This window comes from Monodelphis domestica, chromosome 6, assembly GCF_027887165.1.
Source record: "Monodelphis domestica isolate mMonDom1 chromosome 6, mMonDom1.pri, whole genome shotgun sequence".
In the NCBI taxonomy this organism is placed as follows: Eukaryota; Metazoa; Chordata; class Mammalia; order Didelphimorphia; family Didelphidae; genus Monodelphis; species Monodelphis domestica.
Genome location: NC_077232.1, coordinates 142,181,033 through 142,207,255, shown reverse-complemented (window position 1 = coordinate 142,207,255; position 26,223 = coordinate 142,181,033). Strand labels below are relative to the sequence as shown.

The window sequence follows — 26,223 nt, the reverse complement described above, 5'->3', positions numbered from 1 at the left end:
AACTGATTGGCAGGTTGTTGCCCTTTGTACTCAAAGAGGACCAAAACACCACCATAGCAATCTTTTGAATCACACATAAATTGAATTTAAGTGAACCAGAGTGATACTTACTCTCTTCTAGTGTAATAAAAGTTTAATGGTAAGAAAAAAGTCAAGATGCCTGGTGATGGCTCAGGATGCAGTGGATGACTTTGGTGTCTTCCATGTCTAACCAAGCTCTATGTGCTCTATATTGCTTGATTCTGCCATCTTCCTGGCTGTTGGGACAAAATGTTCTCATCCGACCCCTCTGCCAGGGGAAGTCTTCACATGTCTGGGGTAGATAGCCAGATCTGTTGGGTACCTTAAACCTAGGTTAGCCAGCCTGAGGAAATATTTTATTCAGGTGTGGCCACTGTTCATGCTACAGCTTTTTAGAGCCACAGGTGAGAGTCTGGTGGCAAGTGACACTCAAGGGGGTAAAAGCAGCCCTGAAAAGTTTCACAAGCCCTCTCAAATGAGGTACTAGTCTTCCCTGAATACCCTATGTCCTCCAAATGGTCAGAACAAGTTAAGTGGAGGAAAAAGGGGGCTAATGGATTAAATGAAGTGATGGATATATGGAACAACTAGAAATTCAGGTGTTTGAGAAAGAAAGGTAAAGTAAATAAGAGGATGTAGGGAAACTATGATAAGGGGAACACCATTTAAGGGAATAATTTTAAAATTTTGCTAATCCTTTTATTCTTCTACTAGTATCATTTTCTGGTGTGCCCAGCCTTCCTCTTAATAACCAAGATTGCTGATTATAACCAACTTCATGCAAAATGGCTTCATCTGGCATTGTATGTAACTTCTGAAACTGTATTCCCTCCATTTTACCCCATTCCATTCCCAATACAGAGGGAAGTGAGATAAGTTTTGCTATATGTTCTTTGGGACTCCAGTTGGTCATTTCATTTTATCTGAGTTAAGTTGCCAGAGTTGTTTTTATTTGCAAGTACTCATCATATTTATTATCTTTTAGGTTCTAATTTCTTTGCTTTGTATCACTTCATATTAGTCTTTCCATAGTTCTTTGGATTTTTCCCATTCTTCATTCCATATAGTATAATACTATTCATATATCACAGTTTGTTTAGCTATTCTCCCACAGTTGGTCACCCACTTTCTATACATTTTTTTGTTTTTGCTAACACAAAAAGTGTCAATCAGTGTTTGAAAGGACTTTTTTCCTTTTCCCTTTTTTTTGGGGGGGGTAGGTAGTAGTAGGATTGCTAGATTAAACAATATAAACAGTTTAGTGGCTTTTCTTGAATAGTTCAAAATTGTTTCCAAATGCATGAACTAATTAGCAACAGTTCCACTAACAGTGTATGAGTGTTCCTTTCTTCTCCTATAGCATTGGCTATTTCTGTCTGTTAACATCTTTGCCAGTTTGCTAGTTGTGAGGTGAAATCTGAGTTGTTTTAATTTGCATCTTATTAATGATTTGGACACTTTTAAAATATTCAACAAATACTTATTAAGGTACTGAACAAGGTACCATATTGGAAATTAAAAAAAAAAAACCCTCAAGGGTAATCATTTGAAGGAACTAGACTGATTTAGCTTAGAATAGAAGAAACCAGGGAGAGGGCATCAAAATAATTTTCAAGTATTTTTAGGGCTGTCCCAGGAAGAGGGATGGGTTCCAGAGGACAGAACCAGGAACAGAAGCAGTAGACATAGTATATAGTAAGTGCTGGATCTCACCTTGGTGGGACCAGTATTCAGTCTTCCTCAAACATTTAATGGGCATATGATTCTAGACTGCTCACTTACATTCTCTCTTAGTTTCCTCATCTGTAAAATGGGTAACAACAAAAGAACCCACCTGGATTCTACTGAGTTTTTGTAGAGATCAAATGAGAAGCTGACTCAGAAAGTACCTGAGTGATTTGAGATGATGAAAAGGGAACTCTCAGGGAATAATCTCTATTTTTTAAAAATGAAATTTGAAGCTGGGATCTCCGTTGAAAAGATGGAAGGAGGGAGAGCCATAAGTGGCTTGAGGAAGGATGAAAAAGGTATGGAAAAGATTTTGTGCTAAGTGGGATGGTGACTAGACTGGGGGGGAGGAGGGTGGTCTAAAAGGCCTTCCTGAAGCAAAAACTCAGTTAAGTTTATGTAATAGAAATTTGTAGTATACACAGTTCAGATATTTTCTCCAGCTTTGATGAGAAGCATGTTTGTTAATAGAATCAATAGTAATGGATGTTTGGAGTAATCCAAGACTAGGGCTTGGCAAGTGTGAGAAGAGTAATGTTTTCCAGCATTTACCTGATTCAGTCCCCCCCCCCCTTCCCCTTCCACCTCACCTCCAATAACAGAGGGAAGCTCAGGCTCCTCCCCCACCCCAATTCTAAAGGAGCATCTTTTCAGCAAAAGGAGACAAATCAGTCTCTAAGCCTGATTGACTTCCATTTTCCCAGACAAGCTTCCTGATCTCCTAAAGGCATAAGAAATCTCAGCCATGAGAAGTCGACGCTTTGTGGATTTCTGAAAATCCCAGGATCTGATGACTAAATACATTTTGAAACAAGACAGACTATGGCCAGAAAAGCTAAGTATCCTTGTTTACATGCCTCCTTTGCTAAATTAAGGCAAAGTAAACTGCCTTTTGTTATCTGTTGATAAGTGTCTTGAAAGTGCCTTATTTAGTGCCAATACCAAATCTGAACTGAGTGATAGTATTAGAATCCTTAAAACAGCCTCTGACAGCAGGACAAGATCAGCTCTAGGATAAAGAACAAGGCATGCAAGATAAGAGAACCCTAGAGTTGACCTGGTTCCTTTAGGGTTCAAGATGGAGAAGGAAGGATAATGTTGCCAATTTATAATATATATATATAATATATAATATAATATATAATAGCTGGGGAAAGACCAGAGGAGTGGAATGACTGGAGGCCATAGTAAAGATGAACAGGGTTGAGGGAGGAAAGGCAAAGAGAAAAGGGAATTAATAATAGATTGTGATGGGATAAAATAGTTTCAAAGTTCATGAACATCAAAGTAGACATAGGTGATAGCAAGATCAAGGATATGACTATCATTCTATTGTTGAGGTGGGATTGAACCGTGGGAAATGAGTAAATTGAGAAAGTGGAAGATAATGGTCTTCATCTGAGCTTCTGAAAAAACTCACCCCCCCAAAAAAATTCCTATTTAATTTCTTATGCCGACAAAACCCCGATGGAGAAAGTCGTTATGTGGAAGGGATACCTGTATATTAAAGCCTTTTAATATGAGGGCAGAAGACAGTGAGAAGAATGTGTCCATGGATTCAGAGGAAAGAAAGGATATTAGTCTGTAGGAAACAGCTACCAGGATTTTGATTTGATGATAATTACAGCTTGAATAAACCTCAAAGGGGAAGAGATTACTCAGGGACTGGGAAAGAGGGAAAGTCTGAAAGTAGCTTCGGAGAGCAGTAAACAGTCCAACTCCCCACTAGAGTTGGAAAGAATGTCCAGGGAAGCAGAGTTTTGCGGAGGGAGCCAGGTCTCAGTGAATGAAAGACGGGACAAATGAAAAAACATTAGACTATCATGTTGTCTTACCAAGTATTTCTAAGCACCTCCACCATCGACAGAATCCTAGGTTGTGTGGATCATAGATCTGAATCAGCATCTTCCCTTGAATATGGGGAAAGAATTCTCAGTAAAATTTACTGAAAGGAAATAATTTTTTTTCATTGCCATATCCAGAATACAAACATTTAAAAAACAAAATAAACTGATTTCAATTCCAGGTATATTCCTTCAGACATAAAAACATAAGCATAAGAATTGAACGTGCCTATCTCCAAAACTGCAACCTGCTTTGCAAGATGGACCCAGTATTCCTTAAACACCAAGTAGGTCATTTACTGCACGCTTCCAGCAGCTACAGCTTGGGAACCATTCACCTTTTATTTTTTAATGGGGCATCAGTTTTGACAGTTACTGCCTAGGGTCATGGATGTCGGAGCCGCAACTCTACCTCCTCACTCCCTCCAGGAATCAAACCAGTGGTCTTAGACCAGCAGCACTTGGCCTCAGGACCTACAAGATCTTGAGGAAGGGGAGGAGGACAAGCAGTTGTCCTTAGTTTCGCCCACACGCACTAGGTATTCCTTCTTTGCGGCTGCCCTCACGGCCTCGGAGAGAGCAGAGCGTGGGGTGGGGACCGCTGGGGCTCGGCGACGGCAGCGGGTTTCCCTCTCTGTCTTCCTTCAGTTCAAGACTTTTAAGAGGCTGGACCTCTGTCCTTGAGAAAATCGCCCCAACCCCACCTCTCGGCTTTCCAGTAACGGGATCCATTTCTGCCAAATGCTGCGAAGGAAGGTAGGGACGAGACCTCTGGGAAAACCCCAGCTTCCTCCGTGCCCCACCGGACTAGGAGAATAGGGACGTAGCCAGAGCCAGGGAAAGGAGCGGGGGTGGGGTGGGGCGGGGGGAATACAAGAGGAGGAGGGAATCCGCTAGAGCCCGCGCAGGCGTGAAAGCCGGGCAAACCGGAGGGCCCTCATCCAAGAATCCGCATGCGCACCAAAAGGCTCAGGGAGCTTTGGAGGCATGGCTGAGAGAATGGGGCGAGGGCAGCCTGGGCCTCCCCTGCCGGCGAGAAGGGCAGTCTGCGCATGCGTGGGGTGAGACTCAATCTCAGATTTGACTTGCGGTTTGCCGATTAAAAAAAATTAGAAGAAAAAAAAAACCCTTGGCCCTCAACGCGTGCGCGCTGCGGGCAAGCACAGCTTGGGCTGCTGCGCCCAGGGCCCATAGGTTGCCCGTAGGCTAGAGTTAGCGGCGCATGCGTTCTAGCGGTGCCGGCGGATGAGGGGAGGGGAAGGGAGGGGAAGGGAGGGGAGGAGAAGGAAAGAGGAGGGCCGGGAGAAAGAGGAGTGGGGTAGCCGCGGTGGCGGCTGTAGCTGTAGCAGTAGCAGTAGCAGTAGCAGTAGCAGTAGCAGTAGCAGTAGCAGCGGCAGTAGCAGCGGCAGCAGTAGTAGTAGCAGCAGTAGCCGCCGCCGCAACAGCAGCAGCAACCGCGGCGGCAGTGACGGCTGGCGCTACTCGAAGGCCTGTGGTGCTGCTGCTGCTGGCTGTGGAAGCGTACGGTGTATCGGGGGCTACTTGGAAGAGGCTGCAGCTCTGTGTCACCGCAACCACACGGCGGGGTGGGGGGTGGGGGGAGAAGGAAGAAGCCGCCGGAGCCGCCAGCCATTCGCACGGTGAGGGCTGAGGGCGCTTGAGAGGGCAGGGGGGCCGGTCGGCGCAGAGGCGGGGGCGCACCTCAAAGTTTGACAGCCGGGAGGGCGCGCGTCTCTTTCCAGGAGTTGGCTCGGGGGCCCACCCGCGGAGGGGACCCCCTCCCCCCCCGGGGCGAACTCGGGCTACCTGGCGGGCCGGGGGGCGGAGGCTGGGGGCGGAGCGGAGAGCTGAGGGACCGAGGGTGTTTCCTCTGGGACCCGCTAGGCCTTGTGACCCACTTTATTTCTGTCACTACTCAGGCACGTTTGGAGCGCAGCCCGATTGGGCGTCCGAGGAGCCCAGGACTCTGGTCACCCCCGCCCTCTCGCCGCCGCTCACTCGAGCGGCCCAGCGAGCATCCCTCCACCCCCAGTGCCCGCTGGCCTCCCGGGAGACCCGGCACCGGGCGGCACGGGGCTGCGGAGCAGCGCCGCCGCCCCCGCCGCAGCCGTATCCGGCTGGCCGGGGGAGCGCGCCAGGCCGGGCCAGCCCGAGCCGCCTCAGGCGGAGTTCGGAGCTCTGCCGGCGGCTGGGGACTCACCCCAGACATGTGGTTTTTCTTCTGTGATCCTTTCCACCTCCGAGCTGAAAGAGAGTAAAGGTGGCAAGTCGCCCCTTTCCCTTTTTGACCTCGGACAGCTGCCCCTGTCGTCCCCTCTGGCATTACCCCTCCTCTCCCCTGCCTTCCCCTCCAGGGGGGTTGGAGGGGAGTCGTCCGAAGAGCAAAACCTTTGATTTCCTATTTTTAAGGAGGAGTTTTTCTGCTTGTGGAAGTGCCTTGTTTATGGCAGCAGAATCAGAGTAGATGAAGCGGCCTGTGACTTGGTATATGAGGGATGTCAATAGGTTATTTCCTGCAATGGGACCAATAGGTATCAGGAAAACTTTCAGGCTGTGCCCGCCTGCCTGTGGGCCAGTAAGTGTATATGTGTATGCCTGAATATGTGTGTGTATGTATACATTCGGGTGTTTGTTGTGTACCTGCAGTGTGTGGGAACGTATTTATATGCATGTGGACATCTGTACCTGCTTGCTTTGAAGAATGCACAGTGTGTGCCTACACATGTACATGTGGGTGCCAGTGTGTATATCAGATATGTATATATCTATGTATCTATCTAAACAGACACCTCTGAAAACTGAGGGTGAAAAAAAAAAGAAACTTGTCCAGCTACATATTATTGCCTTATTTTTAGAATCCCTAAAATTAGAGTAAATTGGGTCCTTTCAAGATAGCATTTTATTATCTAGGAGGGTTTTTTTTTGGAGGGAGGGATAGGGAAGATGGAAGGGTAGGAAAAGAATAGAAGGAAACATTCATCACATTGAATGTATTTGTTATATTTCTTTAAAAATTAACATGGAAACATCCTATTCCAAAGGATGCATTTTAGAAAGTGCATTTCTTTTCCTGAAATATGCCCTTTGAGATATCTCTGATCAGATGTTGCTTTAAAACTTGTTAGGGAAGAAAAAAAATCTAGATACAAATATTATGGCACTTGACTAGAAAAAAAAGATGTTTCTAAAGTCAAGCATGAATAAAGTAACGTGAAATTGAAATTAGAACTTCTATATTTCTTTGCACACTAATGTATTCAATGGCCTTTTTGAAATAACTTATTTTTTTAGTTCAAGAAAACAAACCACTGGAATACTCTGATTTGTGTATCTTAATTTTGATCATGAACAGAGATCTTAAACTTCAAAGGAATATAGATTAATATGTATTTCTATATTTCACTTCTTTTGCTTCGTTAGAAAATAGCATGATGCTCTTTTGAGTTTGATATAGTGGCTAGCATGTTTATATTTTTAGAATTAAGCTTCATCTCATTACTTCAATAATAACTACTCTTTCCTGATTTTTCTACTGAAAATTTTCCTGTCAGCCCCATTTATGAAAAATGAATACTTCAATAAGTGAATTTCATATTGGTTTTAATTTGCCTAGGTAGTCTGCATTTCAGGTTATGGAATTTAAGGATCTCGTTGAGTACTGTATATGAAATTCATATTAGGAAATAGAGTTCTATTGTAAATAAATCTATTAAAATAATTGGTTACAATAGTGTCCTGGTGAAAGTCATTGTAAAATTTTACACATATCCCACATTATATTTGTTTAAATTACTGTTTTCCTAACCTTAATTCAAGAAAGCATATGTGGATTAAAAAGAGGACTAAAAAATATGAAAATATATTTAAAAAAATTTTAAACTCCCTCTAGTGGCTAATAAGTTATATCCAATTGAAATTGAAATTACTTCATCAAGGAGTGGGACAAAAATATGGGGACAAAAATGGGAAAAAATATGTTGCTATTCTATTATTGAAACTAAAAAAAGTAACATATGAGTCTTACTTTTCTTTGTAAGACTAATATTGTATTAAAGGACACATGATTTTTAAGTTTGATCCTGGCTTATATATAACTTAATTCTTTGGTTCTGGAAGATAGGTATATATTTCCATTTTCTTCATATTAGGGGTCTGTTCAATCTTGAACACCACTGAAAGTAGCATAACTAGTCCTCCTCCCCACCAGTGACCTTCTTACCTTTCCTACCGTTGCTAATATGTATTGTTACCCAGAGAAGAAAGAGTGATTTTCAAATGTAACTATAAGTCTTAGAAATACCAGTTTCTTTAAATTTGAAAGCCAGTTAGTTTGGGAGCAAATTTGTGTTGCTGTAGATAGGCTTATAATTGTATGGGCTGTGGATGTTAAATATACTTGTTTTCAGAGGATCTAGACTTCAGTATGTTTCAATTTGTACAGTCCTTGGGCTAAGTTGTCTATTTCTATACACTCTTAGCAAATTTGTGCCCACTAGATCCATGTTAAGCCCTGGACAGTTCTCTGAAATGAACTTGAGACCAGACCCTCATCTCAAGTAAAAACACTAGTTGATTGTGAACTAATGGCTAATAGAAAGTAGAAGGAAGGGTGGAGATGCCCTTTGACTTAGCATATGTTTGTCCAGTATCACAGTAGTATAAGACATCTCCAGGCTTAGTGACTACCAGGCAAACAGTTCACCTGAATAATTTTTGCCAAGCTATTATGTCACTGTCAGTATCTTTCAGTTGTTAGATTTTCTCTCATTCCTTCTAATCCTTCTGTTATATACACAGACACAATGAACTTCTCAGGCACAGAAAAAAATCAATTGATTTTTCAATAAGTTATTACATTCTTGATGTACATAGGTAAAAGGAGCTAAATAATTATCACTTACTGCTAGATGCTAAGCATCTATGAAATATATGGCAGGAGACTACTCTAATGGCTATTGGTTTGAGAAATTCAGGAGAGTTGTATGACTATGTTTACAATACACATATATATGTATATTTTAAAAGAGGATTCTTCTGGTGATGCTATATGAATTCAACTCATAGAATACCACAGTCTCTGAAGAACTGAAGTTGAGGGTCACAAAAAGGGCAATGAAGAGGGATAATGCTGGGTATGAGTAGGCTGCAACATACTGCCAACCAAATATTGCCTAAGAGATGATTGTAAAGGATATCATCAGAGAGATGTCTGACTAGAGAAGAGGTCATGTGAAGAGTGGCTCAGAGGCTCAGAGACAGGAGTCTTAGGTTCAGATATGGTCTCAGACTGCTCCTAGCTGTGTAATCCAGGGCAAGTCACTTCACCCCCATGGCCTAGCCCTTTCTCCTCTTCTACCTTAGAACCATACACAGTATTGATTCTAAGGTGGAAGGTAAGGGTTTAAAAAAAAAGCCACATTTTGGTTGCACTCTGCATCATTGGAGGGAATACCCACATTGAGGAGATTACAGATGCAGCAAATTATTGACATATGGGAAGCAAAATTCTTTTCCTCTTTCTCTTTGCTTCTTGGGATCTGGCAGTAGCAGTAGTATAGTATGGTCAAAGATTTTGTGTTCTTTCTCTTTACTTTGTCATTGGGACAGTATTTACCCACCTACTGAATTGGACACATGGGGGCAAGAATGATTTCTTGTTGAAGAAACATGTACATATCATGAAAATGAAAAAGAGAATAAACTTTGACTCCATGAATTTTTGAATAAGCAATTTGATATCACTTGTTTGAAACAGTGGTTTCAGTATATCTTTTATTTTCCCTTCTTTACTATTAGAAAAGTATATGATCTTTTATCTGATAATCATTAGAATATGCAATTTTTTAGTGTTGTTAAACATTCTAAGTTGGGAAATAAACATTCTGTATCATTAACCGATTTCTTTTTTTAAAACCCTTACCTTCTGTCTTAGAAACCAATACTATGTATTGGTTTCTAAGGCAGAAGAGCAGTAAGGGCTAGGCAATGGGGTTAAGTGACTTGCCCAGGGTCACACAGCTACGAAGTGTCTGTGGTCAAATTTGAACCCAGTACCTCCTTCCTTGAGGCCTGGCTCGCCATCCACTGAGCTACCCAGCTGCCCCCTCAAACTGATTTCAAATTAAAATTTCTTATTTCATCTGTTATTCCTCCCTAAATGTACTTGCCAGTCAACTTTTTAATAATCTTTTTAAAAAAGCTAATTGTAAAATAAAATTAGAAGCAGTATAGTTTCTTAGAATCAGAATTTCAGAATTAGAACAGACTTCAGAGATTATCTATTCCTTAATACTTAATAGGAATTTCATCTATAGCATCTATAAATGATTATCCAACCTCCACTGGTAAATACCACTACTTCTGAAGAATTTCACTTTTTGTCAGTTCTAATCATTAGGAAGTTTTCCTTTACGCTCAGTAGAAGCAGGGTTCTTCAATTACCACCCATTCTTCCCAAATTTTCCCTCTAGATCTAGAGAACAAATTTAATTCTTCCCATTGACAGCTTTTAAAATACTTGAAGAGGGGGCAGCTGGGTGGCTCAGTGGATTGAGAGACAGGCCTAGAGACGGGAGGTCCTGGGTTCAAATCTGGCCTCAGATACTTCCTAGGTGTGTGACCCTGGGCAAGTCACTTGACCCCCATTGCCTAGCCCTTACCACTCTTCTGCCCTCGAGTCAATACACAGTATTGACTCCAAAAAGGAAGGTAAGGGTTTAAAAGCAACAACAACAACAACAAAAACTTGAAGATTGTTATCATGTATTCCTTGAATCTTCTTTTCCTTATCATAAACATCCCCATTTGTTTTATTTGCTAATCTTATGCATGATTTTCATTTATTCTTAAAGTCTCTCTGTCTTGGGGAAAACAAAGAGACATATATTACTGGGTTATTGTTGTTTTCCTAAAAGCAAAATAATAGTTCATTTGAAAGCTTTGAAATGCTATTTTAAAAGTCACTCATATCATTTATACCATTTATACCAGCAATATCTAGCATTTTTCTAGAGAGGAGGAATTTATAAATACCAAAAGGTAGGGTTTTTTAAAATTTATTAAATTGAAGTGATTAAAATGTTACAAAGCACTTTACTTTTGCAAAGTACTTTATAGTAGTAGTCTCTCGGTAACCGAGGATGATGATTGTCTTTGTGCACAAAGACACTTGTGTGTGAAGATGTAAGTGGAAAAGTCGATGCACAGAGACAGTCCCACTCTCTCAGCGCTGGAAGCCTGGGTCCAGCGGCACAAAAAGTTGTTACACCTGGAGACTTCCTTGGCTGCATTAGATGGCCGTGTTGTCTTTTGTGCTCCAACACGCCCTAAGCACTCCACAGTGCCTTGCTGCATCGCCATCTCAGCCGTTGAACCTTCTTGTTGGTTTCTTCTGCCTATTCTGCCGAAACAGTCTTTACATGCTGGGTGAGCAAAGCCCTGGTTCACCAGGGGTCAACGACCCGATGGCTACCCTCACAAGGTTTAGCTGGCCTGTCGAAGCCATTGCCCGGGGTGTGGCCACTGCCACATGCTAGCAGCTACTGGGAGCCACAAGTGAGAGCTGGGTGTCAGGTGAGGATCAGAGGCTGGAAAGCTGACCTAGGAGGGCACGACAAGCCCTCCATACCAAAGATATTACTCCTCCCTGAGCACCCCATACACCCCAAAGTACTTTATAACCAACTTGTTAATTAACCCTTTTATGGCTACTATTAGGTATAGTTCACCTGAGGTGAACAAAGTAATTTAAGAATCCTTATTTCCTAATTTTGCAGATTTTTAAAAGATTAAGCTGCCAGAATTCACCCTGTGAGAATAGCCTTAGCATCCTTATAGTAGCAATTAAGTGATTCTGACTTGAAAATTTCTTGTTGATGAGCATCATTGAAATATAGGTGTGTTACAATATCCATATTTAATTGATTTAAGCTTAAGGGAAAAGTAGTTTATACAATGAATGTGTTTTATATGAATATTACTTTGATTCAAAGGGTTGGGTATTTTATAGTATTTGGAATGTGATTCATATTTTATTGCATTAGACATAATTGGTTTCTATTTTATTACACATCATTTAATTTTTTAAAGATATGCAGCAGGTTTTTTTTTCAGACATCTGTCATTTAATTGGTCATTTTGCTAATTCTTTTAAAAATAATAGAAATGGAAATAAGTATCAATTCCTGTTCTTTAGCACATAAAGATTAGCTAGCTGTGTTCATTCACATGAACAGTCAATTTTTCATTTGTATCAGAGGTCTTTGCCACCTTAAAATAAGTAAATATGATAGTTTATAAATCAAATTAAATTAATAGTTTGAAAAAGGATTCCAAATAAAAATCAACTTTTAAATTGACATCCAGATAAAATTATTTTTATGTTTTCCCATTAAAAATATGCTTTGCTCATATAGTTCTGAGAAGAGCAGAGGCAGGCTGGTGGTAGCAGCTGTTTACCTTTTAAATTATACCCTGTTTAGATTAATGTTACAGTTAGTCTACCTTTCTTGAACATTTACTGGACAGCATGGGCAAGTGGCATTAAAGTTCAGGCAGTACTTGAGGGAATGATTATCCAGGATTAAAATAGTCACTTTTATAGAGCTATTTCTTTTGATAAGGACTTAGTTCAAATATTACTTTGTAATTTTAACCTGACAAAAAATGCCCTCCAATATAGTTTTAAGTTGGGGAGGAAGGCTATAATTTTAAACTATTTTAAAGATTTCCTTTTTTATTATTAATTGAAACATGTAACTATAATTTATTTTTAAATGATCAATTTACATAGTTAATAAATATTAAGTGTCTTCTATGTGTCAGTCACTGTGCTAGGCTCTGGGGGGGATAAAGGAAGGCCAAAAAACAGTCCTTGCTCTCAAGAAGTTATAGAGGGGATGGGGGAGAACCATATACAAGCAAAACAAGGGATATGCAGAATAAATAGGAAATAATTAACAGAAGGAAGGAACTATAATGAAGAGGGATTGGGAAGGGCTTCCTTTAAAAGATGAAATTTTAATTTGAACTTTAAGGGACTCACTGGGTGAAGTCAAAGGAGAGCATTCTGACACTGGAAGCTGTCAGAAAAAAGAAAATCTTTTGGGTTTCCGTTTTAATAGTAATTTGGCCTATATTCTTTAGGGATTTCTCTTGCCCCACCTTTTTTTAAAATATAGCTTCTGGGAGGCTTCCTACTCACTTTTAAAAAATCCCTTTGTATTTATATTTATCAGATTAACAATAATTTTGAGTTATTCTGCTTTTGAATAAGTTTTCTTTATATACAAGTTTTGCTTGCAACTCCACAGAGTTAAGAAACTCTGCTTCCGTAAGGGCTTAGTCATCTTATGGTTCATTATTACTAATTAATATTTTTGCATCTGAATCAGAGCTTCACTTGGGCAACCTTTTACTTTCAAGATCAATATATCCTGCTTTCCCTGTGTTAGTTTCTCTTTGAAGACTGTATAGGATTTACTTGTTCTCTGAGTTGCAAATATTTTATTTACAGCTTCTTTATTAAAAAAAAAAAAAGAGGGACAGTATTCCAAATGGACTTGCTTTTAGTTGTGGTTTAGTTTTTGAAATTGCTAGATCATTTCCAAGATTCAATTAAATGTACCATTTTTATCTAGCACCTACTGTGTGAAGAGAGAGTTTAGGGCAAAAAAAAAAAGACTTGTTCTTGTGAAGCATAAAATTTATGAGAGGTGGAAGATGATAGAGAACAACTACAACATTTTAGAGAGATATATGTAAACCCTGTCAATGTAAGTGGGTGAAGATGGCCCAATTTCCTTTGGGGATTAGAAAAAGTCTCATGATGACCTGCCATTTGTTATAAAGTATGTAACAGAATTCAACAGGTCAGGACTAAGATAGAAGACAAATAGAGACAAGTGGGAACATTAGGGATGATGTAGAGATCAGAGGCTAGTTTGTTTCATTAGAGGCCAGAAAAGGGGAATACTGTAATACTGAAAAGGTTGGGTGGTATAGTATTTTTAGGGAGATCTTGATTGCCAGGAAAAGGAATTGGAACTTTAATCCAGTAAGAGGGACTAGTTATTTTTGAGTAGTACAGTGAAATGACGTTATTGAAGCAACATAGCATTGTGGGTAAAGTGTTGGAATTGGAGTCAGGAATATCTCATTTCAAATCTTGTCACAGACACTGAGTAACTATGTGGCCATGCAGTATGAGTCTGTAAAATGGGAATAATATCTGTAGCTCTTCTTATGGGATTGTTGTGGTGAGCAAATGAGATCATATATGTAAAGTGCTTTGTAAACTTTATAACTATCACAGTGTCAATTATTGGTTTATTATTGTGCATAAGAAGCATTAATTTGGTTGAAATTTGTAGGATGGAGTTGAGAGATTAGGGAGGGAATGGAGGTAGAAAGGTCTTTTAGGTATTTGCAGTAATCTAGAAGGATGGTAAAAAGATCTTATACTAGGGTGGTGGCAGTGAGAATAGAAATGTGGAAGTTAAATGTGAGAGATTTGTAAAGGTAGAATTGGCAGAACTTAAGTGATTGGCCATGCAATTTAGAATGTTCTTTCAAAAATATTAAATTTAATACTTCTTTTCATTTATATTGCAAAATTGTCTTTAGTTGTAGTAGTATAGGCATAAGAGATCTTTTTAAAAATAATCTTTTTAAAATAAAATAAAAAATTAACAAATATTTACACAAGAAATTAAAATATTGGAATTCATTTTTAAACTTTCACTATTCACTATTCACACTATTCACAAAGTTCTCTTAGGAAGAATTAAGATAAAGTAGAAGAGACATTGTTCATTGGAACATGTTAGGACCAAAAGACTTTAGCAAATAAAAGCTATCAGAAATGTAGGTAAAAATGTTTGTTTTGAAGGTTATGTTAGTTTCTTATGAATATGGGAAATAAATCTATGTCATGTAGCCTGCTATAGTGAGTGTTCTATTCTCTTTTCATTTACTTTCTGGTCTTATTTACATTTTATCTTTGCTTTGTAAATTTGTTACTTGGATGATGTTAACTTTCTTAATTCTAAAATTTACAACATGAAATACATAAAAGTAAAATAAATGAATGAATAGCAAAGTAAGTTACTAAAGGCTGTGTCAATAGTTGATTTTTTCTTGGATAGTTTGTGTGTGTGTATGTCCTAAAGAGCTGTTGATAGGAGACTAGCTTGTAGGACAGAAAAGCAGAGAAGTTATTAGCATGCTCTTTTGTAAGGTTACTGAAGATTTCCAGGAGAACTTGGCTTCTATGATAAAGGCTTCAAGTCTATGAAATTCATGTACTCTTTGTAGAATCCTCTATCCAGTTCTGACTAGAGAAAAAAATTTAGTGTAAGGTGACTATATTTAAATATGCTTACTTCAAGGTTCCACATTCCATCTACAGAGATTACAATCTCTCTGTTACTACTCCTTTGAGAGTTTCTGTAGCCAAAAAATTCATCATCCTACAGCCAGTCCATGATGACTCTCTGATTAGTTGTAAAGAGTTTGCCAGCTTAATAAGACCTGCCAGAGCTTGTACTGTGCTGGCATAGCCATTGTAATAGAAGTGGCCAGCTTACCCTATACTCCTCAGTGTACTTCATAAAGGAATCTAATAGGTTGTTACCTAGTGGCTAAACTAGTAACTAAATGAAAATTTTGGAAAAAAATGACAGCTAGTTCTACAGATATAATGATTCAAGGCTCTTTGTTTTAAATTATAGGTGCCTTTACTAGGATTCCTTCTGCATCTGCCAGCGATTAGAAAATGTTCAAGAGGAGCCAAGGACATATTAATACCTAAATGAATCTTACTCAGTGGTGTTAATAGAAGAACTAAAAGTATGTATAAAAAGGGAAAACTTTGGGAAGAAATCAGAAATTTGAAGTATTTAGAAACAAATACTTATGTATTCCTTTGAAGGGCTCTTGAAACTAGGTATCTCTGAAATAGTGAGGATATCCTCTTAAGTCTCTAAACTGAAGAAAGTCATAAATGGTTTTGATTCAGTGTTGGTGAAAATTATTACCCTGTTTTTTTCAGATTCCATTAGGACAGTAGTAGATTGAGACTCAGTGAATGATCGTATTTTAAGGCTTACTTATGTGCCATACTCTGGGGATACAAAAACTAAAGCTAGGTGGCACACAGTGGATGAAGTGTTAGACATCTTTACAAGTTCGTTTGGCCTTGGACACTGACTAGCTTTGTGACTTTGGGCAAGTCACTTAACTGTTTACCTCAGTTTCCTTAACTTTAAAATAAGTTGGAAAAGAAAACAGCTAAGCCATTCCAGTATCTTTGCTATGAAAACTTCAAATGGGGTCACAAAGTGAGACTGGGCTGAAAATGACTGAACAACAACAATAAAAAGTTCTTGACTTCAGAGAGCAAAGATATTCTAAATAGGGTGACAAATTACTGTAGGGTGACAAGTTTTGTTATGATTTTTAAATTCTGAACTTTAACATCAAATAGAATGGTTATGTTCACATATGTAGATCAGAACTTGTCTTGTCAGGTTTTTTCTGAAACTTATCCACTTTGTTTTTTTTCTTATGGCACGATAATATTCCACTTTTAAATATAACATAATTTGTCTGCCATTTCCCAGTAGGTGTGAACCCTTTAGGGTTTTGCTACTACAAAAATTATTGTTATAAATCTTTTTGTACCCATGGTTCCTTTTCTTCTTTCTTCAATCTCTTTGAAGCATGGGCCTAATAGTCAGATTTGAGTTAAAGTGTATGCAAAGTATAGTGACTCTTAGGACATAGTTCCATTTTTGTTTTTCAGATACCAATTTATAGCTCCACCAATAGTGATGTTTTCCTGAAGCCTCCACAACACTTGTTATATTACTTTTTTGTCATCTTTGCCATTCTAATGGATATGAAATGGATCTCTCCAACTTGTTTTAATTTGCAGTCCTTTCTCTAGTGATTTAAAGCATTTCCAGTATGGCTTTTGAAAGCTTTACTGTTCACATTCTCTGATTATTTATCATTTTGGGAATGACTTTCATTATTGTAAAGTCTAATCAGGTTCTTATATATCTTGGAAAGGTGACCTTTGTCTGACAAACTTGCTGTAAAGATTTTTCCTAGTTAATTGTTTCCCTTCTAACTTTAACTCCATCCTATTCATTTGTGCTAAAAACATTTTAGTTACATGTAATCAAAATTGTACATTTGATCTTCTGTAGTTCTCTCTGTTTATTGGTCATGAACTCTTTCCTATTCACAGATCCAACAGGTCATTCTGCCAACTTCCTGTAATTTGTTTATGATGTGGTCTTTTATATCTTGGTCATATGGTCATTTGGAGCTCATCTTAGTATACAGTGTGAGGTGTTGGTCTAACCTTAATTTCTACTAGATTGTTTACTAGTTTTACTGGCAGTTTTTGTCAGATAAGTTCTTCCTCAGTAGCTAGAGTCTTTAGGTTTACAAAAACTCCAAGATACTAATTTCATTTGCTTCTATGTGTTTTATATTTAATCTGTTCCTGTTATCAACCTCTCTATTTTTTAACCAGAACTAAACTTTTGATGATGTCAGTTGTGTAGGTAGAATAATTTGAGATCTGGTTTTGGTATATTTGTTGCTTTCTTCTTTATATATTATATGTACATATATATATGTGTGTGTATAATTTCCCTTAACATTTTTTATTTTCTACTATTTCGGTTGAGTTTTATTATATTTCTTCTAGTTCCTCAAAGTAATAATTTGGTAGTTTGGTATTGAATTGTATTAATAAATTAATATAGATAATATTGTCATTTTAAATATGTTGGCTTGGCCTACTCATAGACAATATTTCTGCAAAGAATGATTTGTAATTGAATTCTTGTTCTTTTGTATAGATCTTTTTAAGTAGACTAGCAAGATATTTTGCGGTCATTTTGAACAGAATTTCTCTCTTGTGGATTTAATTGGTAATATGCTGAAATGCTGATGATGTGGCTTTATTTCATGTCATGCTACTTTGCTAAATATATTATTTCAACTAAATATTAGTTGACTCTGGGGTTCTTGAGAAAGAATATCACATCATCTGCAAAAAATTATAGTTTTGTTTCCTCTTTATATAAATTTCCCCTGTTGATTTCTTTTTCTTGTTAGCATTTCTAGCACTATGTTAAATATTAGTTGTCTTAATGGATAATCTTGCATTACCCCTGATCTTACTGGACAGACCGCTCATGTTGTGCTTCATTGTAAATGGATACTATTAGTTCCCACCTTAAAGAAAAACACATTTACTCCTGTACTTTTTTTTCCATAGAAATTAGTGTTAGGTTTTTAAAGTTATAATAAATTTTTATTTCTTTTTCCAGATTACACGTCATATATAGCCTTTTTCTGTCATGATTCTCTTAGGGCTGTCCTGAATCCTGGCCTTACTGATAATAGTTAAGTCATTCAGAGTTTATTATCATACATTGTTGTTGTTATTGTGTACAATGTTCTTGTGGTTCTGCTCACTTCACTTTGCATCACTTCATAGAAGTCTTTCCAGTTTTTTGTTTTTTTTTTGTGATCATCTTGTTTGTCATTTGTTATGGCACAGTAGCATCCATTATGAGCAGACACCATGACTTGTTCATCCATTCTTCAATTGATGGACATCTCTTCAATTTCCAATTCTTTGCTACAACAAAAAGAGGTGCTATAGGGGTCAGCTGGGTGGCTCAGTGGATTGAGAATCATGTCTAGAGACAGGAGGTCCTATGTTCAAATCTGACCTCAGACACTTCCCAGCTGTGTGACCCTGGACAAGTCACTTAACCATCATTGCCATAGCCCTTACCGCTCTTCTGTCTTGGAGCCAATATACAGTATTGACTCCAAGATGGAAGGTAAGGGTTTAAAAAAAAAGAGGTGCTATAAATATTTTTATACAGATAGGTTCTTTCCCCACTGTATCTTTGGGATACAGAGTTGGTAGTGATATTGCTGGGTCAAAGAGTATGCACAGTTTTATGGACATAGTTCCAAATCATTGTCCAGAATGGTTGTAACAATTCCCAACATCATCACTAGTGTATCAGTGTCCCAATTTTTCCACATCCCCTTTAGCATTTGTCATTTTCCAGTTTTTGTCATGTTAGCCAGCCAGTCTGATGGGTGTGAAGTGGCAACTCAGAGTTTTTTTAATTTGCCTATCTCTAATCAGTAGTGATCTGGAGCATTTTTTAAATCTGACTAAAGATAGTTTTAATTTCTTCATCTAAGAATTGCCTATTCATATCCTTTGACCATTTGTCAGTTGGGAAATGCTTTGTATTCTTATAAATTTGATGGTGTTAGATTTTGTCAAAAGTGATATTTATTAAAACAATTGTTTCATTTTTTTTTCAAAACTGTCTCTTATGTTTATAGTTTTTGTTATATTGAACCAATCTTGTATTCTTGATATAAATCTGGCCTCGTCATAGTTTATATATGTGGTGGAGCCTATTTGCTATTATTTAATACTTTTGCATCAATATTCCTTTTTCTATACAGTGGAGATTGGGCTATAGTTTTTCTGACAACTTTTTTCTTAGAAAGCAGTTGGATAATTTATTTGGTTAGATTGATAGAACTAAGAATATATTTATTAAATATGTAGATATTGCAAAACAGTGTTGTACTAATTGAGTTAGTTTTTTTCTTTGTTGTAAATGATTGCCCTTATTATTTACTATTGGGAGTATATATTTTTATATGGGGGTTTCAATTTAAATTTTGATTGCAAGTTTCAGAACTTCTTTCACTGGAGATTTGAAAGAAAATGATAAACAACTCATTAGCAACTTCCTTCCTATATCTAGAAGAATAGATTTAATTTGCAGTACTCAAAATGTAACCCTAAGGCTAACAGTGGGTTTTTTTTTTAGGTTAAATGATGTTTCATGATATTAATATTTCAAAGGATAATATTTTAATTTGCTCTTGGTATAAATAATTTATCTAGTATTTATATAAATAAGTATATATAATGTAAATATACATAAATGAATCATTTATATATTTCATAAGAAAACTAATTTGGATCATAGAATTATAGATATAGATAGAGAAGGTAATTTCTAGGTTATCTAATCTGATGCCCCTCCGTCTTTTGGACAGATGACAAATGCCTATTAAAGGTTAAGCCACCTTCCCAAGATCTTCTAGTAAAATTCCTTTCAATAGTAGCTACTCAATAAATATTTGTTTGATGAGTGAAGAAACTGATAACTTTTTTTAAAGCCATATTGTATAGTGAAAAGCATTCTGAATTTGGAGTCAGGTGACTTGAATTACAGGCAAGTTTCTACCATTTATTAACTGTATGAGATTGAGCAGGTCTGTTTCTCATCTCTAAAATGAGAGAGTTAAGCTAGAAAACTGTAAAAATCTCCTTTGACTCCAAATCTAAGCCTCAATGGTCTTTTAAAAAGCTGGACTTCTGACATATTCTGGTGGAGTTTCTAGGTTTGGGTTGTTGTTTGGTTTGGGGTTTTTCGTTGTTTTTTGTTTGTTTGTTTTGTTTTGTTTTGTGGGTTTTTTTTTTTTTGGTTGCTGTGGCAAGTGAGAGTGTGTAGGCTTCAATCACAGTTTGAAAACAGCTAGTCTAGATGACAGCTTGCAGTCCCTCACAGCCTAAGTGGGATAACTAATTTTCACTTAATCATACTTTTATTTGTGTTTTAGTTAACTGAGGTAACTTAGTTACCATTAAGGAACTATTAAGTAGTTTTCCATCTATTAAGATTAATTTTTAAGATGAATAACTCTCTCAACATTGACAGGTTATTAAGGTTTATTATTATATTATATATCTATGTATATATGTTATATTAAGGTTATTTTCACTCTAAGCTTATATGATCATTAAATATAGTATGTAGGGGCAGCTAGGGGGCTCAGGGCATTGAGAGCCAGGCCTAGAGACAGGAGGTATCAGGTTCAAATCTGGTCTCAGACACTTCCTAGCTGTGTGACCTTGGGCAAGTCACTTAACCATCATTGCCTAGCCCTTACCACTCTTCTGCCTTGGAACCAGTACATTGTATTGATTCCAAGATGGAAGGTAAGGGTTAAAAAAAAATAGTATGCAGTGGAATTGTACTTTGTCTAATTTGCATTTTGTTTCTTTTTAAAGTATTCAGAGAAATTTCTAGAACAGGGCAATTTTTTCCAGTTTATTCAATTTTAAATTCATCATATATTTATTTTGTTTTAATTTTTATAGCTCCTTTTCTAAGCTGGTTAAACTGGGGATTGCCTTTATTTTATTCTTGCCTTTCTTTACGATAGTTGTAGGGAAGGTTTCTATAACCCTTAAGATATTCCATGATTTTGATAGTTCTTTTTTTTTCTTCTTAAAGATCATCATATTCTTTTTAATATGATATTTCCATTTCTTTGTTTTGACTTACCCTGCCTGATCTGCTTCATTAATAGTATCTTTGGACTTTGGAGCTTTATTGACAAATGACAGAATATCTGTAGGAAAAAATGATATCCTAAAAGGTTAGCAATGTTAACAACTTCTGAATTATGTTAAAATTTTGGTAAAGTTGAGGATAAGTTTGGCCTTTAGTCTAAGTTTTTTTTTTTTCAATCCTAACCTTCTGTTCTCTAGGTCTCTAGGCTTGGCTCTCAATCCACTGAGCCACCCAGTTGCTCCCTAGTCTAAGTTTTAATTGACAAAATAGTTTATTTCAAAGCTATTCAAATTAAGACTAATTTACATCAATTCAGCATAGTTCTCTTCTGTTGAGATAATCAATCATGGCACAGGAAAAAAATATTTAATTTATTGACTAGAATAATCTTTGAGCCTGTGTATTCATAGTTCATTATCACAAATTGATAGTCATAAAATTCTGTTAATAGTCTTTTAATCACAGTTTCCTAGATTTTCCAGTGTAGTGATTGATTTTTTTTTAAATCAGGGAGAAACTCCTGTTTTTATATTTCCTCAACTTTTAATTTAGAGAACAAAAATAAATAAATAAATAAATCAGGAAGATGGCATTTGAAAAAAATAAAAAGAATTCCACTTGCTGTTTCATTCCTGACAAATGAAATGAGAGGAACTGACATGAGAAGAGAGTGAGTAGAAAAGTGATATATTTGCACATTGTTTGAGTTGGGTGAGAATAGTAATAGAATCGTTGCCTTGGTCCTGATAATACATTAATTTAACAAACATTCATTCAACCTACAATGTACAAAGATATTTACTATGTTCTCTGGGAGATAACAGAGGAATATAGAAGGTGGTCCCTACCCTCAAGAGAATTTCTTCTATTTTTTTCTTCTTTTTAAAATCCCTTACCTTCTCTTTTAGTATCAATTCTAAATCAGGAGGGCAGCTGGGTTGCTCAGTGGATTGAGAACCAGGTCCAGAGACAGGATGTTTTGGTTTCAAAACTGGCTTCAGACACTTCCTAGACGTGTGACCATGGGCAAGTCACTTAACCCCCATTGCCTAGTCCTTACTGCTTTTCTGCCTTGGAACTAATTCATAGTATTGATTCAAAGACAGAAGGTAAGAGTTAACAAAAAATTGTAAATCAGAAAAGTGTCAAGGACTAAGCAATTGAGGTTAAGTATCCCAGAGCCACACAGTTAGCAAGTGTCTGAGACCAAATTTGGACCCAGGTCCTCAGACTTGGCATTCTATCCACTGTGCCACTTTAGTTGTGCCCCTTCAGAGAATTTAGTTTAATTTTTAATAAACTATAGAAGTAGTAGACTTTTTGATGGAAAAGAGAAATAGCCATAGGCATAATTGCTGTGAATAACTTAATTTAAAATAATAATATTTTGGATTTAAAGAAACTTATGAAGAAACTAAAGGCAAAAGTATAGAGATGTGTGTATATGTACAGATATCATAGGGTCTTCAATGAATAATCTAGTATGAAATTGTTCATTTTTATCTTCATTTCTGTGGTGAGATAATAAATGTTCACTAGTAAAAAAATGTTTTGGATTGTTTAAAATATGTTCATAGCTTGAAATATGAGGCTTTTAATTCAAAGGTGGAAAACTGAAGGAAAAACAAGAACCTCTAAAGAAAAGTGAATGGCCTCCTTTCTTCATATTAATGGCCATCTCTCTCTGGACAACATGGCATTGAAATAATACCAGATTTAGTTGAGTCCCCAGTCACATGTCTATACTGTACTCCTCCTATATTAACTGTTGTGTTCCCTTTCTGGAGTTACATAAAAAAGTGGAGTTCTAGGAAAATAAATTGTGTAGTAGCATATATGGAAGGGGAAAAAAAAAACAGGTTGGTGTTGAAGAGAAGCCTCTTGCCTTGTGGTTCTTGACACAGTGAAGATGTGTCTTCATAATCTCAAAGAGTTGAAATGGATTGATTTTATGGCATATTTAAAATTTTTAATTATAGGATTGTCGATTTAGAGTGAAGGAATCTTAGAGGCTGTCAAGTTCAACTGCTTCATTTTTTTACAGATAAGGAAACTAATACATAAAGGAGCTAAGTGATTTGACCAGGGTAACATAGCCACAGTCTGAGGTAGAATTTAACTTAGGTCTTCAAGTTCCAGTACCTTATCCAGTATGTAATGTTAAAGGGATTTTTCTTGAACCAGTAAGTATAAAATAAAATACAATAAAGTCTAGATTAACCAAAACATAACTATCTAGAATATTCATCTTAAAGTCAATTAGCATTTATTAAGTGACTACTTAATGCCAGGCACTATGCTCAGCACTGGTGATACAGAGGAAGATAGAACACATTCCATTTTGCTTCATTTTATTTTTCTCTACTTTACTTTTAGAAGAATCAATCAACAAACATTTATTAAATGTTTGCTGTGTGTTTGGCAGTGTGTTGGGTGTTGGACATATAAAGACAAAAATTAAACAGTCCCTATTCTAAAGAAGCTTATATTCTTTTGTGTGAGGTGGAAATGATAACAGGTATAGATATAAGTACATAGAATGTTCTAAAAGTCTTATGCGGTCCTAATAAAGCTTATTTAAAGCTATTAAATTTCTCAACTGCACTAAGACTTTTGGGACACCGTATCTATACAATATATATTCAAAGCTAATTTTGGAATGAGAGAATGGCACTAGAAATTAGAAGAAATTGGGAAAGACTTTATGTAGCTGAGCCTTGAAGGAAACTGGACATCTAAGAGGCAAGGAGGGAGTTTATTCCTAGAAGAGGGGACAATCTCTGTGATGGCATGGAGGATGGAGATAGAATGTTGTATGTGATGAATCCTAAGAAGGCCAATTTGTTGAGGGGGGCAATATGTAATAAGCTTGGAAAGGTAGACTGGAGCTCACTAGTGAAGGGTTTTACATGCCAAATGGAGAATTTTGTATTTGATCCTAGAAGTAGCAGCTTCTTGAGCTGGGGAATGTACTGTCCTGCTAGGTAGAGAATGAATGAAAGAAAAGGAAGAAATTTGGAGTATAGAAACCAATTAAAAAGCTATTGCATCAGGGTGCAGCTGGGTAGCTCAGTGGATTGAGAACCAGGCATAGAGAAGAGAGGTCCTAGGTTCAGGACCTCAGACACTTCACAGCTGTGTGACCCTGGGCAAGTCACTTAAACCCCATTGTCTAGCCTTTACCACTTTTCTGCCTTGGAACCAATACACAGTATTGATTCCAGAATGGAAGGTAAGGGTTTTAAAAAAAAAAAAAGCTATTGCAGTAGTCCAAGCTCAATGAATTAGCATGTTTGTGGAATGGAGAAAAGGGAATGGAGAGAGGTGTTCTAGAGGAAGCATCACTAAGACTTCCATCTGAATAAGTATGTGAAATAGGAGCGAGTGAAGAGAAAGACAAAGAAAGATACAGTAAAGAGAGAGACAATAAGTATCAGAAATTATTTCAAAAAAGTTTTCAAGAGTACATCCTAGATTCAGTAAATATTTAGCCCAACCTCTTATGTCCCCTGTAATTGATACAGTTTATTTCAGTATGAAGATCTCAAGGTAATGCAAAATACTTAGTCATTTTTTAAATGACTATTTAGGTGACAGCATTTAATGTATTTTTTAAACCTTTACCTTCTCTCTTAGAACCAATACTTGGTCTAAGGCAAAAGAGTAGTAAGGGCTAGGCAATGAGGGTCAAGTGACTTGCCCAAAGTCATACAACTAGGATGTGTCTGAATTCGGATTTGAACCCAGGACCTCCCATCTCCAGGTCTGACACTTTATCCCTTGTACTTTATCCCCTGTCCCTACTTTAATGTATTTTTAAAGGATTTCTAATAAGAAGAGTTTGAAGATTGGAAAGGTTTTGAGGTCAGTGCTTGTGTAATTGGAAAATCTTGTCAATCAAAAAGGTAGAATGATACAATGCATATACTAGTTAACCTTGGAATCTGAAAGTCCTTTGTTCAAATCCTTCCTGATATACTGTGTGGCCATGGGAAACTCACTAAGACATCTCAAGCTTTCTGACTGCTTGCTAAATTTTCCTCAGTATTCCTAGGCAACTTGCTAAGACTACTATTAATTACATGGATGTTGCTGCCAGTTTTCATTGGGGGAAGAAGTGGGAATTCTCTAAACACTGGAATCAAAAATCTGGACCTGAAGAATAATAATGTACTCTGAGTGTTCCTATTAATTGATGGTTTACAAGAGGTATTTTTTGATGAAATATTTGCCATACAATTTGATTCTTCATATCAGTAAGTTATTTGAATTCTTCCCTGAAATGTTATTTGAATTTCTAAAAAAGTTTTGCTTTTTATTTTTGTAGCATAAGCATCCTTTCTTCTCCTCTCCCTTAGAACTCTTCTAACAGCAACATTTGAGCAAAACCAGCAGACATATCAAACTCATTGGAGGTGCTCTGTGTCATGTCCATTGTGCCCCCCTCCCCACTTTGCTTAGTGAGTTGTCTTGTTTTTGGCACTCCTAAACCAACATTAGTACAACTGACTCAAATTTGGTTGCCTTTTTAGTAGTATTTGTGTTTGCCATCATTGTAGCAGTAACTCTCCTAAGTGCTAGACTGACTGCTGATGAGCTGATATGGAGGCAGTTTCCACAAAAAATAAATCTCTTTCTTTTGTGATAGATGGTATGTAGCAAGTGGATGGATAGATTAAATGAGTGTTAAGGGTATAGTAAAACTGGTTTGACCAGTTTGTTCAGGAAGTTAGAAAAATTTTGAACCTTTTGAGCAGATCAAGTTGTATGGTAGCCTGCTTTGCCCTAAAATATTCTTTCCAGTAATGTCTTATATTGTAGGACAAAGCACCTCCTCCCCCCCCCACTTTGCCTTGCCTCTCATTTACACTTCCTCTCTCATGGTGACTGTGCAAGAGAGGCTATATATAATCCCTTTTAGAAATAGGTGACTCCAGTAAAGTAAATATTGTGTGCTATAAAAAGTGGTTCCTTGCTAAAATGAAACACATATTCATTAAACAATAACCAGTATACTATAAACCATACATCTATTTAGAAGATCTTCAGGAATTTCCTTTGTTAAAAATTTTATAGTATACTTATGTTTTTGGTATATCTAAAACATTCTTTAGAAAATTATTTAGATGAATTTATAATTTGGTGTCTCTTAATTCTTGTTCACTAGGAGTATTTAATTCATTTTTACTCCTACACTCCAA

The 26,223-nt window shown here is 37.1% G+C and overlaps 1 protein-coding gene across 18 annotated transcripts in view; it reads left to right on the top strand.

Annotated features, from left to right (window-relative positions):
- The first annotated feature begins 4,519 nt into the window (after positions 1 to 4,519).
- CLOCK (clock circadian regulator) overlaps positions 4,520 to 26,223 on the top strand; it is a 141,175-nt gene continuing 119,471 nt past the window's right edge. For 5 of the 18 annotated variants that reach the window (XR_008912874.1, XM_056802635.1, XM_056802629.1 and 2 more), the window contains exons 1-2: positions 5,119 to 5,233; positions 15,323 to 15,440. The gene's annotated coding sequence lies outside the window, so the exon portion shown is untranslated. Of the gene's footprint in view, positions 4,655 to 4,842; positions 5,234 to 9,537; positions 15,441 to 26,223 lie in introns of those variants that run through there. The other 13 variants (XM_056802631.1, XM_056802637.1, XM_016423244.2 and 10 more) reach the window with 9 other exon arrangements.